A 16,339-nucleotide genomic window follows, 5' to 3' on the forward strand; every position below is an offset into this window, starting at 1 on the left:
AACGCCATCGCAGCGGTCGTCATAGAGGCGTCAACCGGCGCCACGAGGACGGCAGCGAGCGTGAGAAGCGCCGGAGCGGAACAAGTGGAGGAGGTAGCCATCGCCCTGGCCATCGCTGACGCAGACTGCCACACGGTGCTGAGTGACTCAAGACAGGCGGTGCGAAACTTCGCCAAAGGCCAAATCTGCAGGGAGGCTGAGCGCGTACTGCGAGCGGTCCAACTAGAAGAACGAAAAGTACGACTCAAGTGGCTCCCGGCGCACGCGGGCGACGCGTCGGAACGCAATGAGAACCATAATGAGACGGCACACGCCGCGGCGCGAGCGCTAACCAACCGCGCCTCGGCGACAGACCGTCCGACGTGGTTCGGAACCAAGGACCGCATGACGGATTACAATGAAATCAACCACTTGGCTCGCAGGACTCTTCCACCCCCGCACCCGAGACTGAGTCGAGCGGAGGCGGTAGTACTGAGACAGCTCCAGACCGGATCGCTACCGAGCCCGAAACTGATGAATCGCATGTACCACGAGACATATCCGACAGATATGTGCAGAGTCTGCCGGAGGGAGACCGCAGACTACACGCACATCTTGTGGGACTGCATTAAATATCCAGAGGACGCTAAATCAAGAACACTCCCACCACGGCTCGAGGCAGCTGCGAAGAGCTACGACCGAGACGATCAGCTCTGGGCCGTCCAGGAGGTCGTCGAGGCGCTCGAAAGGCACGGACCCAGCGAACCGGCAACGGCGAGTGGAGACCCGCGCCGAGTAACGGCAACTTGGAGGATGACGTAGGCCCTCGTCGGGGCGCGCGAGCGCCCAACTGCAGGCATAAATAAAGTTTCTCCAATCCAATCTAATCGCCATGTGTTGCACTTAGCTTGCTCTAAGCAAACACCGAAGATTTCTCAGCCCGTTCGTTCAAGCAAAGGCCGATACACAAAGAATCTGAATCCTTAAAATGCCGCAAAGTAATTATCAACAATGTTTTACAAGCAATAAATGCTGCACAGACTTAAGGTATGACACGTGTTCGCACGTGTTCAAACACGCACCCATGCTCTCACTGTCCTACGAAAGCAGTATTCCCTACACCAATTCACACACACACTCAAACCAGTAATATATAATAGCTCAGCCACTTTCAAACTTCTAGTTAAGACTTAACGTCCCACGCAGCTGCATTTGTTGAAACACGTGGAACGAAATGGCGCTCTGACTATCCGGCAATACCAAATATACACGAAACACACCCGCGTATACGAAAAACGCAAAAAAAAGAAAACTAACCAATTACCATTTAAAGGCTAAAATATCAGCAAATCAAACACATAAGCAAACTGAAAGCATGAAGAAAAAAAAATTTTTTTCATCGCCGCCACGGAGCCCGAGCAAAGCACGTACGTGCGCCCCAAACATCGCCACAAATCGCCAAATGAGACCGTAAGACGCGATACGGCGGAGGTGAACGCCATTTGGATGTGTTGCAAAGAACTGGGCGCGCCGCTCCGTGGCGTCCGAGATTTGCGAGTGGCGGCGTGCGGAAATCTCGGATGCCGTGGCCTGTCTATGTATGGTAGAAACGATGGGAAGGTTTTATTAGTTTTCGTGTAACAGATATATGTTTTCTCGTATATTCAAATTACAATCCAACGCTACCATATTTGTAGCTTGTGTGTAAGTCGTACTTTACGATTTTTCTGACGTATTTTACTTTGAGAAGTTCAATTAGTTCAGTAGCTTCGTTTCCCTAGACGTAGGGTCTGCGTGGTTTGGAATGCGTGGTTGGGTTCGCGTGGTTCGGAGTCATTTTTTGCCGAAACGATGGTCGACGCGGGGCGCCGACGCCGGACTTTCTGCGACGCGGGACCCTTAACGCTATCGCATTAAAACACGTATCCTTATGGACGTCCAGAGCCACACTATTGCCTGAAGGGTCATACGCGACCTATTGGCGATGATGGTCTGTCGAGTGTTCTTGTGAACCGTTTGTGCGCAAACGGGTAAGACGTTGGCACTCTTTTGCAAGAATCTCGTAGATATAAAAAAATATCATGGGTGCAAAATGGGAGGATGATGCCTGGCGCTTAACGAAGCGGGCGAATATGAAGAAAACAGAATGAGCTACGGTCCATGGTATCATGTTGCGATGTATCCAGAAATGAGTCTCATCACTGCCATCGAATTTGTGTTTGCGTTTTTCGTCAGCATAACTAAGGATCACTGATGCGTGGAACACGTCTGTGTTAAGCGTGCATAGTCGAACGCTTCGCGTTAAGGAATTCGTCTTGCCTCGACGTCCGACCGAAACTTGGCAAAACATTTTCGTTTCTCTTGGCTGCTTACGCACGTGGCTAGCAGCGACGCACGAAGCCTGGGCTTCAAAGGGGATTTCAGCGAACGTAGTTCTGGAAGACGCTTGCAGCTTTAAATGAGTCCCTCAGTTTCCAGTACTTTTGTATGTCAAGGCTAACGTGGAGACAGGCATGAAATGAGATACAAAAAGTCGCGGGCTGGCGAAGCTCGAAATAAGCAGCGCTAAAAAAAAAAAGGCGCGAGGACGGGTCAGATATCGCGTTGGCTGGCGTGCCGCCAGACGACTTCGTATGCGTTCCTGCTTCTTGCGCTGGTCCGGTTCATTCTGGTTCCTTCTGTGAATCGAAAACATGCCATTTAGCTGCAGCTGCAATTCAGTTGTCATATATAGCCGCTTCGCGTGATTCAGTTCATTTGAATTCGCAAAGACGTCGCATTTGGATGCACACATCACTAGCGACGCCATAGAACTACCACCCACTCGCCTTCTAAAGACTCTCAGCTCGTTCCAATAAGTTCCATCCGATAAGCGGGGCTGTTGACAAAGTACAGTTGTAGTAGTTTTTGTTATGTCTGCGCATTGGGTAGTAACCCAAATGGCAAGCATCTTGTGGGCACCAAAAATTGCGGAACAATTGGAATTCCTACTCACACTCAAGCCACTCTAGATAATTATTTGGCCGTAGGTTGTCGCATGCGCCGACCTTTATTAAGTCAAACTTGGTCATGCAGTAAGATGTACAGTCAGCCGCAAGAGCTTGCGGGATCTGCAATGCGTGGCGGAGCGACGAAAAACTCCATTGCTGCACCGTCTACAGTCGCAGAGTGCGGCGTCAAGGCAGTCAAGGCTCCCAGCACTCTAGCAACTTTAGCGCCAGGCGCGCTTTGCGCCGCCTCGCCACTACGCTGTGTGACGGTAGACGGCGCAGCAATACAGTTTTGCGTAAGGTCCCTTGTTCTGCGTCAACCGCCACGAATTGTAGATTCCGGAAAGCTTTGCAGATGAGTGTACGCCCCGACCCAAGCAAAAGCAATGGCATGACGAAACAAAGTGCACACCACAATACACTGGGTGTTTCACGCAACTTGAACCAAGGACCTTAAATAAGTGCTTAACCGCCACTGGGTGAAACCAACCGCATATGATTTACCGTCATGCGGCACTCCTCAAAATATTTCTTATATTCCGGTGAAATAGGTAATCAAATGATATCAATTATTCAAACTTTTTAATAATCACTTAACGGCCAAGTACGTTTCCTCACGCTGTAGAGGAGGTTCAGAAACGATCGATCCAGTTTTTTGTGGCAACGTACATGCTGCATGGCGACATCTTTCGGTGTTTAAAGAAAGCCCGTGAAATACGAAATAAAGCCACGTGACTACACTCGTGCGCTATCGTATGGCAGCGCTCTCAACCATGCTTCTAGCCTATCGCTTATCAGGGATGACGGCGCTTCCTTTCCATGTGCCACCGTCAATGCTGACGCACTGTGAAGGCGACGCCTAGAGCCGCGGCCGCTCACTGCGCCGCGGCCCACGCGCTGTTATTTCGCTCGAAGCACGGCTGAGAGCGCTGCAATACAATAGCGCATGAGCGCAGTCAGGTGGGCTTATTTCATATTTCGCGGGCTCTCTTTAAACGCCGAAAAAAAACTCACGACTCATTATGTACCTTGCCACAAAAAATTGTATCGGTCTTTCCTGAATCCTCTCTTCAACGTAACGAAACGTACTTGGCCATTAAATGAATATTACAAATTATGCATAATCGATCTTAGTTCATCGGCTAATTAAGGGGAATAAAAAATAGGGTAAGGAGCACCACATGACGGAAAACTATATGTCGTTGGTTTCACCCAGCTGCGGTTACACACTTTCTTTTTTTAAATGCTTGGTTTAGGTGACGGGAAACACCCTGTATATCTATTGCGGTCGATGCGACTAGCTGCAATTAACCTGAGATTGAGCGCCGCTGCTACGTTGCTAAGACAAAAGCGGTGGCAACAAGATAACTGACGCCATTAGAAACATGCAACCTATTTGTAAGACGTGGCGCGGCTGAGTGTGCCGCACAAATTTATGTGCGGACGACGCCATATACGTAACCTCTTGGGTGCCGGCAGTCTTGCAATCCAGATCAGACGCCGAGCACTTTCTGATCTCCCTCCAGGTACGACATATAGCTATTACACGTAGGATCTGGAGCGCACGTGATTTAGAGATAAGTGGCCATTTACGCTCCATCAGGCCGCAGAATTATGAACGAGCTATTTGGGGCACCGGCGGGCTATCGCAGTCAGCGCTCAAAACTGCGAGATGCTCAGCTGCGCTGAACGCCGTTCTACAGCTACGATTAGGGCCACGGACACAAGAAATCAGCAAAGTTCAGTGATTCGCCCGGCCCTGAATGCATTTACAGCTACAGAAGCACGCTCTCACAGCGGACACTTTCATCTTCTCAAGAACAACTGCTTCTTTGCAATGGACCCAGCGTCGTCTTTGGTGGCCTGCTGTAGCCTCTGAAATACATGCGCTGACGTCACCACTCTCGGAGTCTGTGTTTCGCACGAAACCAGGCACAACTCGCCCGCAGCTCAGTGGTGGGTGCGACTGTCCCTTAAAGGAGTACTGACACAAAAAAAATCCATGTGGTTTTTTCTGCTTTAATAAGTAGTTAATGACCCAGTAATCACGGCACGAGACCTCATTTACTTCAGAGCGCGACAGGTAATTATCTGAAGTCTTTTTTGTAGCGACCAGTCCCAGTTTCGGTTTCAGAGAGCAACGAAACGGTTCACCGGGTGTGTAAACAAAGTGGTCACGTGTTCGCAAAAAGCCATGACGTATGCTCTGCCGCGCAGCCAGCGTGCGGCGCGCCGGTACGCGAGCTTCGTGTTGCTAGTCGTCTGCTACGCCTGCACGTGGTTTGCCATGTCCTCGCCATCATCGTCGTCGTCGTCCAGCGGCGACGATTTCCTGCATGTGGGAGTCGCCGCCGTATTACGTGGCCAATCACTTTCAATTTGACCCACTGGAGAGCAGCGACTCGGATATTGCGGCCGGCGACGGCGAGCACTGCAGGAGACACACGTACAGTACGATTCGGCGTCCGATCCGACGTGCGGCGCCGCATGCTCCGGCACACGATGAAGCGGGAGACACACGGTCCGATTTGGTGTCCGATCCGGCGTCCGACGCGCCGGAACGGCAGCCGGAATCGAGGTGTTGTGCCGTGCCGAAGCGCCGAATCGGACGTCCGGCGTGCGACAAACCGGGCAGATTTTCATCGTCCGACGCGTCCGACAACCGCACCGTCGTCTGGCCGCAGCCAATGACAGCGCGGCTGGCATGTGACGTTCCCTCCACGGAGGCGGCGCTGGCTGGCCGGTTTCTCGCAGTGTTTTTTTTTTCCTTGCCTGCTGCAGTTTGTTTCCGACACGAAATAGTTACCAGTTCAGTAAAATTATCTCGACGTGTGCCTGTTATTCAAAGCAACGCCTAGTACACTAGGACTAAGCTACTGGCGAGATCAGGAGACGCGACGCGAGGGCATTTTGCGGGCAGACAGCACACACCGACCGTCTGAGCGAGGCTGCTCGCTTTGCTTGCACGTTTGCCCTTCGCAACGACTGCGTCGAGTAAACCAATTGTATTTAATTACGGGCGACCTAAGTGTACAGTGTTAATTGTTTTGGCAAACATAAGCGCTCTTCGACGAGCTCGGGTTGGATCGTAAGCGCCGTCGGCCGCGGCGTCTGCCTAGCTAGGCCTACCGGCCCTATCGCTGGCTGTTAGCGGAGTCGTCAGTGGACGACGCGCCGTCGTGAAGTGTTCTGTCACTCGCAGGGGCATAACGTTATTGGCAGTGTTCACGTAAAGCGACGCAGTGTTGTAGAGAGTTGTTTATATTGCGTTTCTCGACGTGGCTCTGAAGTCAAGCTGGAGGGCTGGATCTGGGCGGAGCTTACGCGCCGCTCAATCTTTCGGATGCACGCACCGTGTGTCCCGAATAAGCCGCATGGTAGCCAACGAAAATTCGTGACGTAGCCACATGACGTAGCGTTTTCTTGGCTATTTACAGACCCGGGTGATGTCAATGTCGCGAGGTGCTCTGTTTTACGATTGGCTGCGCGCACGTACTTTAATATTGATTTTAAATATGTTCTAAGCGATATTCGCCGCTGATATTTTACACACGATGTGTGTGTGACCCACTAAATCGATCTCACAAGTTATCTCGACTTCAAATTTTTGTGTCAGTACTCCTTTAATTGCGCATTGTGGCAGGTGCATGAATTACAGCCACAGCGGCGGGCAAATATTTATTTTTCTTCGCCTAGTATGGAGCTGAGGATCAGGCGGCTTGACGCAGTGCAGTGACGGAATGGACACAGCAAACCAAGCTTACGAGCTCTCACGTGCTCTCGTACTAGAAAAGAAGCTTATTTCCAAACAACTTCACAATCTTCGCTTTGACGAACTGTCTTCTCTCTATCTCGAAGTCTGCCAAAACGAGTTCCGTTGAAACCGAATTTTATATGTCGCAGGTGCTGCGATTGCTGAAAGGCCAAACTACAACACATTCTCCTTGGGGCTGTAACGATAGGTTTACTGCTTTGTCCGTGTATATTGCACTGCGCGAGCCTTACATATCTGATTTATTCCATTTACTGGCTGCGTCCCGGTGAGCGCGCGGACGTTAAAATCGGAAAAAAATGAAGCAAGTGCCCGCGTGTAAAACGTTAAGGCGAAAGCCTGATTTCACACTCGGCACACTTTTTGTCACGATTAAGGTACGTTTATGAAGAATTGTGGCAACTACCCATCGGCGCGCACGACAGAACTCACCGAAATCGCCACACATACGGGTAGTGTGCCAACAATGCCGTAAGCGCCTTCACAGAGTGAAGGACAGCATGGGAATGCTGGCATGTGACTGGCGTCGGAGCCAGCTGTGTTGAGTAATACAGGAGTTGAGTAATAACCTTGTGCACCTAGACAGCCCACCCTTGTCGCAGTACGTTATTTTAGGCCTTCTCAAGACGTTAAATCGAGTTTTCAAGCCGTGGCCTTATACTTGACTTCTTTTAAAAGTGCGGGTCTGGACTCTGTGCTTTGATGAGGACTTATTGCTTGTTACCTGTTTTTCATCCGCCTTCTGTCGTTATCTTCCCCCATCATGCTCCTCTTTTTTTCTCTCTTCCCCTCACCCTAGCGCAAGGTAACAGGATAGAGGAATGCACCTCAAGCCGGCCTCTCTGCATCCCGTATCATTTTATTTATTTATTAAAAATATAATTAAGTTTTTCTCTCTCTCTCTACTACTGTCACAACCGAAGTGACTGCGTTTTACAGAAATAATTCACTGCGTCATGCGGGAAAAAGGTCATTTCGACAAGTTGATACGACACAATAATTAAAGAAGGCGCAACCACAGAAGTGTTTCTTACCTTCGGGTGTCAACCACACCCGAAGGGGTTGACCCTCTGGGTCCGCGATACTTAATCATTGTTTGACAAGCGCCACCATCAGTCGTCCTGTAATCACTGTTCACATCATCGAGACTTGCTGCTAGAACAGGAGGCTGAATGCGGCGGAAGGGGCTGACGATGAGGAAGAAGAACAGCGGCACTCTTCCATGCTGGTTTGCTCGCACACGCACTAGGCAGTGATATTGCCCTCCGAAATTGCAGCGTGCCTTCCTCAGTCCTCACAAGCCCGGAAAAGACGTTTCTCTAGAAGCACTCCGCTGACAACTTGACCGTACAGGTACGCACGCTGGCGTCAGCAGGTGAATCACGCATGTCTATTATACCTTTGCTCTCTGAAGAACGTCACCGTAGGAATTTCGAAAGCGAAGTACAGTTCTTGCCCGAGGTCCTCAATCTTGATCTAGAGTTACAGCGAGATGCCGCTTGCTTTGAAATCAGTCAGCTCCAACCAATGCTATTAAAATGATACAGGGTAATTCCGCGAACACATTAAATTAAAAAAAAATTGCTTGTGGAAAATAGCACAATTCTAGTCCATGAGCTGGTCTACAGGAAGCAGACATTACTTGCTCAACAAATTAAAATGCCTAATCGACTGATTAAAAAAATTCTCTCATTATTCTTAACTATTAACCTTGCGGCACACATTTCAATTTACAAATTCCCGCAAGTGAGACTGCAAGGAATATTCACTTGAAAATAATTGTGTGGGTGACACCATTTACGAGGTATGCGCCGTCAACCTTGCAGTAAAAATTCACTGTCGTTTCACTGACTTTCCTAACAAAATGTTGTTTTATGCATTGAAGCAGAAAAGTAAACGGAACGCAATGCATTTCTCCGGAAATTTCGGGGATATAATATGTCGAAACTGGTGTCCTCCTGAGAATTCATTCTAAGTGGACTCCCTGGCTCGAATTTGTAAATTGCAATATGTGCCATAAGAGAATTAGATGAAAACATAAGCAGTCACTTTTTGTTAAGTAGTAGAATACATATTTCAATATTTTTCCGCACATAATGTCCACCTCTTCGAGCAGACCAGCTGATAGAATAGAATTAAGCTATCTTCTATAGGCATTTTCTTTAAATTTCAAAGTGTTCGCTGAAACACCCGGTATGTATGCGTTCGGTATGTATGCGGCGGTGCTTCCGGGGTCCAAGCACCCTCCGGAGTTTTCCGAAGGGGAGGGGGCGAGCCCCCGCTCTCGGCGATGCCGAAAGCCCCTCGCCTTCCCCCCCCCCGCCCCCCCCGCCCCACCACAAACACACCCGAAGTGCCATTACCAGAGCTTTGTCACCCACACCATTTGAGGTTTCTTTTGACTTTCCTCGACCTTTTCAGTAGAAAATTTTTGGGGGCTAATAGCTTACTGCATCATTGCTGGCGTGGACGTGAACGGCTTTTAATTCATAATTTCGCTTTATTTCTGCAAATCCTGACAACAGGAGGACAAGTACATTAGAAGCACGAGTGGCAGCTGCCTCATCGGTATTTTCTCACTTCAATATTGTTTTAAATTTCCACCGTAAACGCCATACCCATATATAATATATTTAAATATGCACACAGGACAAAGTTTAGTATATTTTTAAAGAGATGGAGGTAGCCTATTAGAAATAATTTCTAAAAGTATGGATAGCCTATGCCCAGAGAATGAATATGTTTTTGTATGTTCACCTCGCTTAAAAAAATGACAACCATTCCACTCTGTGAAGAAGGAATGGCAACGATAGCTGACGACAGTCAAAGCTCTCAAACGAAAAGCAAAGCACTTTCGCTGCCGTTCCAACTTCACAGAGTGTAATGGTTGCAGGAAGGTTCTTCGTCGGTGATTGCTTCGGGCCGGCGCCGTTTACATTCTCGTTGCTGTTCCCTCCGTCGCTCCACGTACGCATGTTGTTCTTCCGGTGAACGAACTATACGTGTCTGCCCCATGGATAACGCAGCTGTTTTTAGCACTGATACATCTCCTGTTTATATACTGCGATAACATTGACGTCACGTTATTGTTCACTTCGAGCGTTTTAATCTGTTCCGCATTTTGACATCTGCGCCGCTGCACTGCAGCCGTATGGGTTTGTTAGAAATCGCAATGTCCGTTTCTGTTGCCGGACGCCCCAAAAACTACGGAAGGTTAGTCATATACAGCTTTCACACTAATTACTTTTCGTGCTTTTTTGATCATTAAAAAAACCTATAGGCTTCAATGACCCCTTCGGCAGAGTGTTTTATCAACGGCGTGTGAAATACATATGAATGATATGTGTCTCAGTATTGCTTTTCCTTCCCTGAACACGTGCTGGTGGGCGAATTGGTTATACATGCTGAGAACCAAGGCGCCAAAAAAAAAAAAACAACGCACGAAGGAAGGAGACACTTTGCAGTAAGCAATGCTAACGACTGATGAAAAAATTCCTAATAATTTACAACATTTTTGGGCGATGGAAACATCGTTACTTGCATGCAAAGGTAATAAATATATACAGGGCGTCCCAGTTAACTATCATGCACCAAGATTTAAAAAAGAAGAGCAATGCGTTATGCGAAGAAAACCTAGTGCATATTGTTTACCGTGCAGTTGAGTAGCTGCCAGTAAGTTTTTCATAAGTGAGATTTATTTAGGTTATTGTAAATCATTATCTAAATCGCGACGTCGTATCTTAATTAGCAAAGTGTCAATGAGGCATTTGTACGCACAGCCAAGGGATATCTAACTGCGGTATTTTCAGCAATGTACCAATTGCATACTAGTTTTTTTCCGACTCATAAGCAAACCCCGCGAAATGTGGAGAATGACACGTGACTGCGTTCCACCGCCCCCCACCCCCCCAGATCATAAAGCAACGCCCGCGAACAGGCTCCCTCCGAGTTATTCAGAACGAAATAAAGGAAATAAAGAAAAACATCATGATCGAGCTTGTCCTCTATCTGCCGCACCCCGCCTGAAGTAACACGTCGCGTTTGGTGTTAGTTGGAAACAAGCTGCGATAGCTGTTGTCCAAGCGTAGATAAAGTGCACGGATTTTTTTTTACCACAAAATCTATCACCACAAAAGTGAATTGACAATGCCAATGAAAAGGTTTAGAGGTGTGTTTTGTTTCGTCCTAGTCGCCATGTCTTTCTCTAATGAGCAGAAGGTAAACAGGATCCTTGACTTGGCATCTGCAAATGGATCAGTCATGGACGTTTGGCGGTAGACCAAACGCATCGACTATCATCAGAAGTGATGAAACCCTGAGACAAACCGGCAGCTTCAAGAAACAGCGCCGTAGGACTCCATCTTTGAATCCTTGCCTAAGCACGGATGTTCTAGTATTTATGGCCTCAAACCCTCATGCTAGCTTGGGAATCGTGGCCGGCCAGGTACCAATTTCGTAGTCATCAGTTTGGAGGATTCTAAATGACGTCCTTTTTTCCGTACCACCTTAACCAGCACCAATGCTTCGAAGATAAGGACAAGTAGAATCCTCTAGATTTCGCAAATTTGCTTTTCACAAACGACGATGAGACACCGGATTTTTTGAGCAACATCATTTGCACAGATAAAGCCAATTTTTTGCGGAAGCGGCCATGTAAATTTGCATAATACACACTATTGCAGTGACTCCAATCCACACTGGGTAAAGCAGACTCGGCACCTGTACCAGGGGTCGTTCAATGTGTGGCTCTGATTTTACGCCGGTGCTATAATCCTTCCCACCTTCTTCGATCACACACTGACTGGGCAACGTTACGTGGACGAAATCCTTAAAGGAGTGGTGGATGAGTTTCTCAGCGGAGTCCCGCTGTCACATCTTCCACTTCTTTGGTATCAGCGAGGTGGGGCACCAGCACACAGCAGCAGCCGAGCCGAAAACTGGCTGTATGCGACATTGATGCGCAGTAGATTGGAAGGCAGGCGCCTGTAACCTTACCGGCTAGGTCACTTGCCCTTGCTCCACTCGATTTCTTTCTTTGGAATTATGTGAAAGATCATGCTTACATGATCGAGACGGGCATCAAATTAGTTCAAGGCAAGGATAATGGATGTCTGCCGTGCAATTACAGCGTTGGTCATCAAGAAAGCCACTGAAGATATGATAAAGTGGACGCAATACTGCATAGCTGCAGAAGGAGACCTATTCGAACACGTCTTCAAGGCAGCACCTGGTGTTCAGCGGGGCTTACGAATAGATAATAAGGACACACTGCAGTCAAATCTGATCTATTTCTCTCTATTTTTTTTGTGCAGAGATCCTGATTACCAATTCGGCTCATTTAGACGCGGTAACCCACCGTGGTTTCTTAACAGTGGTGGTGTTGGGCTGCTAAGTACAAGGTCACGGGATCGACTCCCGGCCACGGCGGCCGCATTTCGATGGGGGCGGCATGCGAAAACATCTGTGTACTTAAAGAATCCCAGGTGGTACAACTTTCCGGAATCCCCCACTACGGCGTGCCTCATAACCAGATCGTGGCTTTGGCACGTAAAACCTCATAATTTTTAAATTTAGAAGGGGTATATTTACTTTCTTGAACGCATCGGTTTTGCCTTTTCTCTACACGTTGGTCACTTCCCGTTCTGTTTATTTCGTTTTTATTTTTTTGACACAAACCTGTTTTTCCAGCACGTATACACTGTTACGAAAAATAAAACGGTCACATTAATTTGGCTTTGGTCCGAAGCTAGTTTCTGGCGCGAAACTTAGCTTCGCGCGCACTCTTTCAATGCGATGCGGACAAAGGCGGGATTTTGAAACATTCTATGCCTATTACATTGCTTTTCGCGTTTCGTCCGTGGCCAGAGCAGCGCTTCAGCCGCGTTATCAAGGGGCTTTTGTTATCAATGTGATCCATCGGCGTTTAGAGACGGATAATAAGTGTGGTGTAGAAATGAGAGGAAGGAATAGCTGCAAAGCCGCGAAACCTGATGTTGGTGCTCCTTCTGTACCATTATCAAGGTGAGGCGCTGTCTGTTCGGGTTTGCGACAGGCGATGCAATTGCTTTTAATCAGCTTATGTGAGGGCGCTGCTTTATGATGCGGGTACGAGCGCATTCAGGTGGCATTTTTTCATACTCCGGGAGGTCTTTTTGCCAGTCTGAAAACATTGTACGCAATTAGTACGTCACTGAAAACACCGCTGTTAGATGTCATTTTGGGGTGCCTACAAATGCCTCATCGACACTTTCAAAATTCGGACAGTACTTCTCGAGTTAGATAATTAATTGCAATTGTAGAATTAAATTTCTGTAACAAAAGAATTACTGGCGGCTGCTCCCCTGTACTGGAGTGAGTGAGCGAGTGAGTGAGTGAGTGAGTAAGTGAGTGAGTGAGTGAGTGAGTGAGTGAGTGAAAACTTTACTGAGCTCTAGTAATTGTTTTGCTGCGGCTGGGGCGGATTCTTCAGGGTAGTCTTCCTCCTTGTGTCTTCCCCAGAGGTCTTCACCCAGTGCTTAATCCGTCCTCTATCGCAAGGTCGGCTGCCCTCAGTCCAGGGCTCCGCTGGCCTCTGCTTTCCCTCGTGCACGGCGCACTAGACCTAGCTGGTCATTGCAGCGGTCGCTGGACAGTAGTTTCTCCCATTTCCCTGCACTTGTGTGTAGTTTGATTTGGACTACGTACTGGACTACATAGCCTTGAGCGATCGGAACGCATGTTTTCTGCGCTTGGCCGGCAGAGAAGGGAGGCTTTGTTCCGGCCACAAAGCCCTCCAAGTCTCAGTAAGGTGCCTGGTGGTGGTCTCGTGCGGACGCTGTCCTCTCAGTAAGTGCATATTCCCCTCATCTTTTAAAAAAGTTCAACACTTACAAGCATTTGTCTCGCAAACCATACTTAGTTCAAGGGAATTTTCCACGTCTCAATAATTTCTCTCGTCGTATTCGAGGGCTGATTGCCATGTTAACGGTTGTTAACGAAGCTTTCTCTCAAGTGTAAATATTTTAAGGCAGTTTGTCGTGTGCGTATCATGGCCACGCACGCTTATATCGCCTCCCGTTTCTCTACCGCGGGTGCGCTTTAACACCACGGCGCTGCAATTATGCTTCAGAAACTTTCCTTTCCCTTCTTCTTCTCCACCCTTAAACTGGCTCTCTTAACTACTATACGCAGAGACAAAGCAACAGCGCTCGCATGCGATCCCATAGATGAAATGAATATATATATATATATATATATATATATATATATATATATATATATATATATATATATATGTAGAAAATTATCAGTCATAGCACTCGTAGTACAGCCCTCTGGGCCGTTCTTTTTTCGAAAGGAGTCTTATTAGGGTGAATATAATTACACGAAGGTATTTCGCCCTCGTGAGCAGCAGTCCTTGAGATAGTTACTCAGGCTAGCTTGCCACGCTCCAGGGCGGCCATTTTTCCAAGAAAGTATGCCTTCCAACCACCATCGACTATCGCGGTCAATCGACCAATCGACCATCACGGACATCATCAGTCCCTTTCCACGTAAGTATGAGGCTCGGGGCAGGAGCTATGGTGCTTCAAAGTAACCTGGGGCTTGACGAACCAACCGACTGAGCTATCTTTCCGGGCAACATCCAAGGGTCACGAGTTCAAATCACCTGTTCCCTTCCTTTCTTCTTGTTTTCCTTCCTTTTTCTTTCTTTTATCTTCCCCCTTTTTAATGTCTTTCCTTTTATTTTATCACTGTACGGGAACCCTCCTAAAATATATATATATATATATCCTCTATTATGTATGGCCACACATGTGCAGGTCATATATACCAGGTTCTCTAGCTAAGTGCTATACGTGCGGTATAACCGAGCTCAGATTGGTACACCTTGACTGATCAAATAAGGCACCACTGTAGGTTAAATGAGGCGCACAACTCCTGCGGGGGCGATAGAGTATCCGCCTCGCGTGCAAGAGGACCGTAGTTCAAATTCCGGTGCCGCGCAATACTCCACCAGAAAATACAAAAAAAAACCGTGTGTTAAGAAAATTGCACAAACAGGCCTGGAGTGCGGCCTGATCCCGGTGACCAGAACCGGTAACGCACTCTCTCACCAGAGCAGGATTGGCCACCCTGGTGCAGTACTTGGCCACAACCTCTTATATGAATACAACAATCAAACCCCGGCCCTCAGTCCCCAGCAGCCGCGAAGCAGCTGACCACGGCGGCGGTCAGATGTGTGACGCAGCAGAGGGTGCTAAGAATACCTGGCTCCGGACAGGCCGCCATTGGAATCTGAACCTGGCAACGTTTAACGTTAGAACGTTATCTAGTAAGGCGAGTCTAGCAATGTTATTGAAGGAATTAGAGGGTAGTAAATGGGATATAATAGGGCTCAGTGAGGTTAGAAGGACAAAAGAAGCATATACAGTGCTAAAAAGCGGGCACGCACTGTGCTACCTGGGCTTAGCGGAGAGACGAGAACTAAGAGTCGGATTCCTGATTAATAAGGATATAGTTGGTAACATACAGGAATTCTATACCATTAACGAGAGGGTGGCAGGTATTGTTGTGAAACTTAACAAGAGGTAAAAATTGAAGGTAGTACAAGTCTACGCCCCTACATCCAGTCATGATGACCACAAAGTCGAAAGCTTCTATGAAGAAGCTGAATCGGCGATGAGCAAAGTGAAAATAAATACACTATACTGATGGGCGACTTCAATGCCAGGGTAGGCAAGAAGCAGGCTGGAGACAAGTCAGTGGGGGAATATGGCATAGGCTATAGGAATAGCAGGGGAGAGTTATTAGTAGAGTTTGCAGAACAGAATAATATGCGGATAATGAAAACTTCTTCCGCAAGCGGGATAGCCGAAAGTGGACGTGGGGGAGCCAAAATGACGAGACTAGAAATGAAATACACTTCATACTCTGCGCTAACCCTGGCATCATGCAAGATGTGCACGTGCTCGGCAAGGTGCGCCGCAGTGACCATAGGATGGTAAGAACTGGAATTAGCCTACACTTGAGGAAGGCACAGAAGAAACTGGTACATAAGAAGCCAATCAATGAGTTAACGGTAAGAGGGAAACTAGAAGAATTCCGGATCAAGGTACAGAACAAGTATTCGGCTTTAACTCAGGAAGAGGACCTTAGTGTTGAAGCAATGAACGACAATCTTATGGGCATCATTAAGGAGTGCGCAATAGAAGTCGGTGGTAACTCCGTCAGACAGGAGACCAGTAAGCTATCGCAGGAGACGAAAGATCTGATCAAGAAACGCCAATGTATGAAAGCCTCTAACCCCACAGCTAGAACAGAACTGGCAGAACTTTCTATGTTAATCAACAAGCATAAGACAGCTGACATACGGAACTATAATATGGATAGAACTGAACATGCTCTCAGGAACGGAGGAAGCCTAAAAGCAGCGAAGAAAAAACTAGGAATCGGCAAGAATCAGATGTATGCGTTAAGAGACAAAGCCGGCAATATCGTTACTGATATGGATGAGATAGTACAAGTGGCTGAGGATTTCTATAGAGATTTATACAGTACCAGTGGCACCCACGACGATAATGGAAGAGAAAATAGTCTAGAGGAATTCGAAATCCCA

At 47.7% G+C, this 16,339-nt stretch overlaps 1 protein-coding gene across 6 annotated transcripts in view; it reads left to right on the plus strand.

Moving 5' to 3' along the window:
* The window catches only part of LOC135915709 (Na(+)/citrate cotransporter-like), a 212,088-nt gene that overhangs the window by 17,570 nt on the left and 178,179 nt on the right, over positions 1-16,339 (plus strand). For 2 of the 6 annotated variants that reach the window (XM_065448849.2, XM_070528572.1), the window contains exon 1: positions 7,957-8,094. The exons of the other annotated variants lie outside the window; for them this stretch is intronic. The gene's annotated coding sequence lies outside the window, so the exon portion shown is untranslated. Of the gene's footprint in view, positions 1-7,956; positions 8,095-16,339 lie in introns of those variants that run through there. 6 annotated transcript variants of the gene reach the window in all.

This window comes from Dermacentor albipictus, unplaced genomic scaffold, assembly GCF_038994185.2.
Source record: "Dermacentor albipictus isolate Rhodes 1998 colony unplaced genomic scaffold, USDA_Dalb.pri_finalv2 scaffold_13, whole genome shotgun sequence".
In the NCBI taxonomy this organism is placed as follows: Eukaryota; Metazoa; Arthropoda; class Arachnida; order Ixodida; family Ixodidae; genus Dermacentor; species Dermacentor albipictus.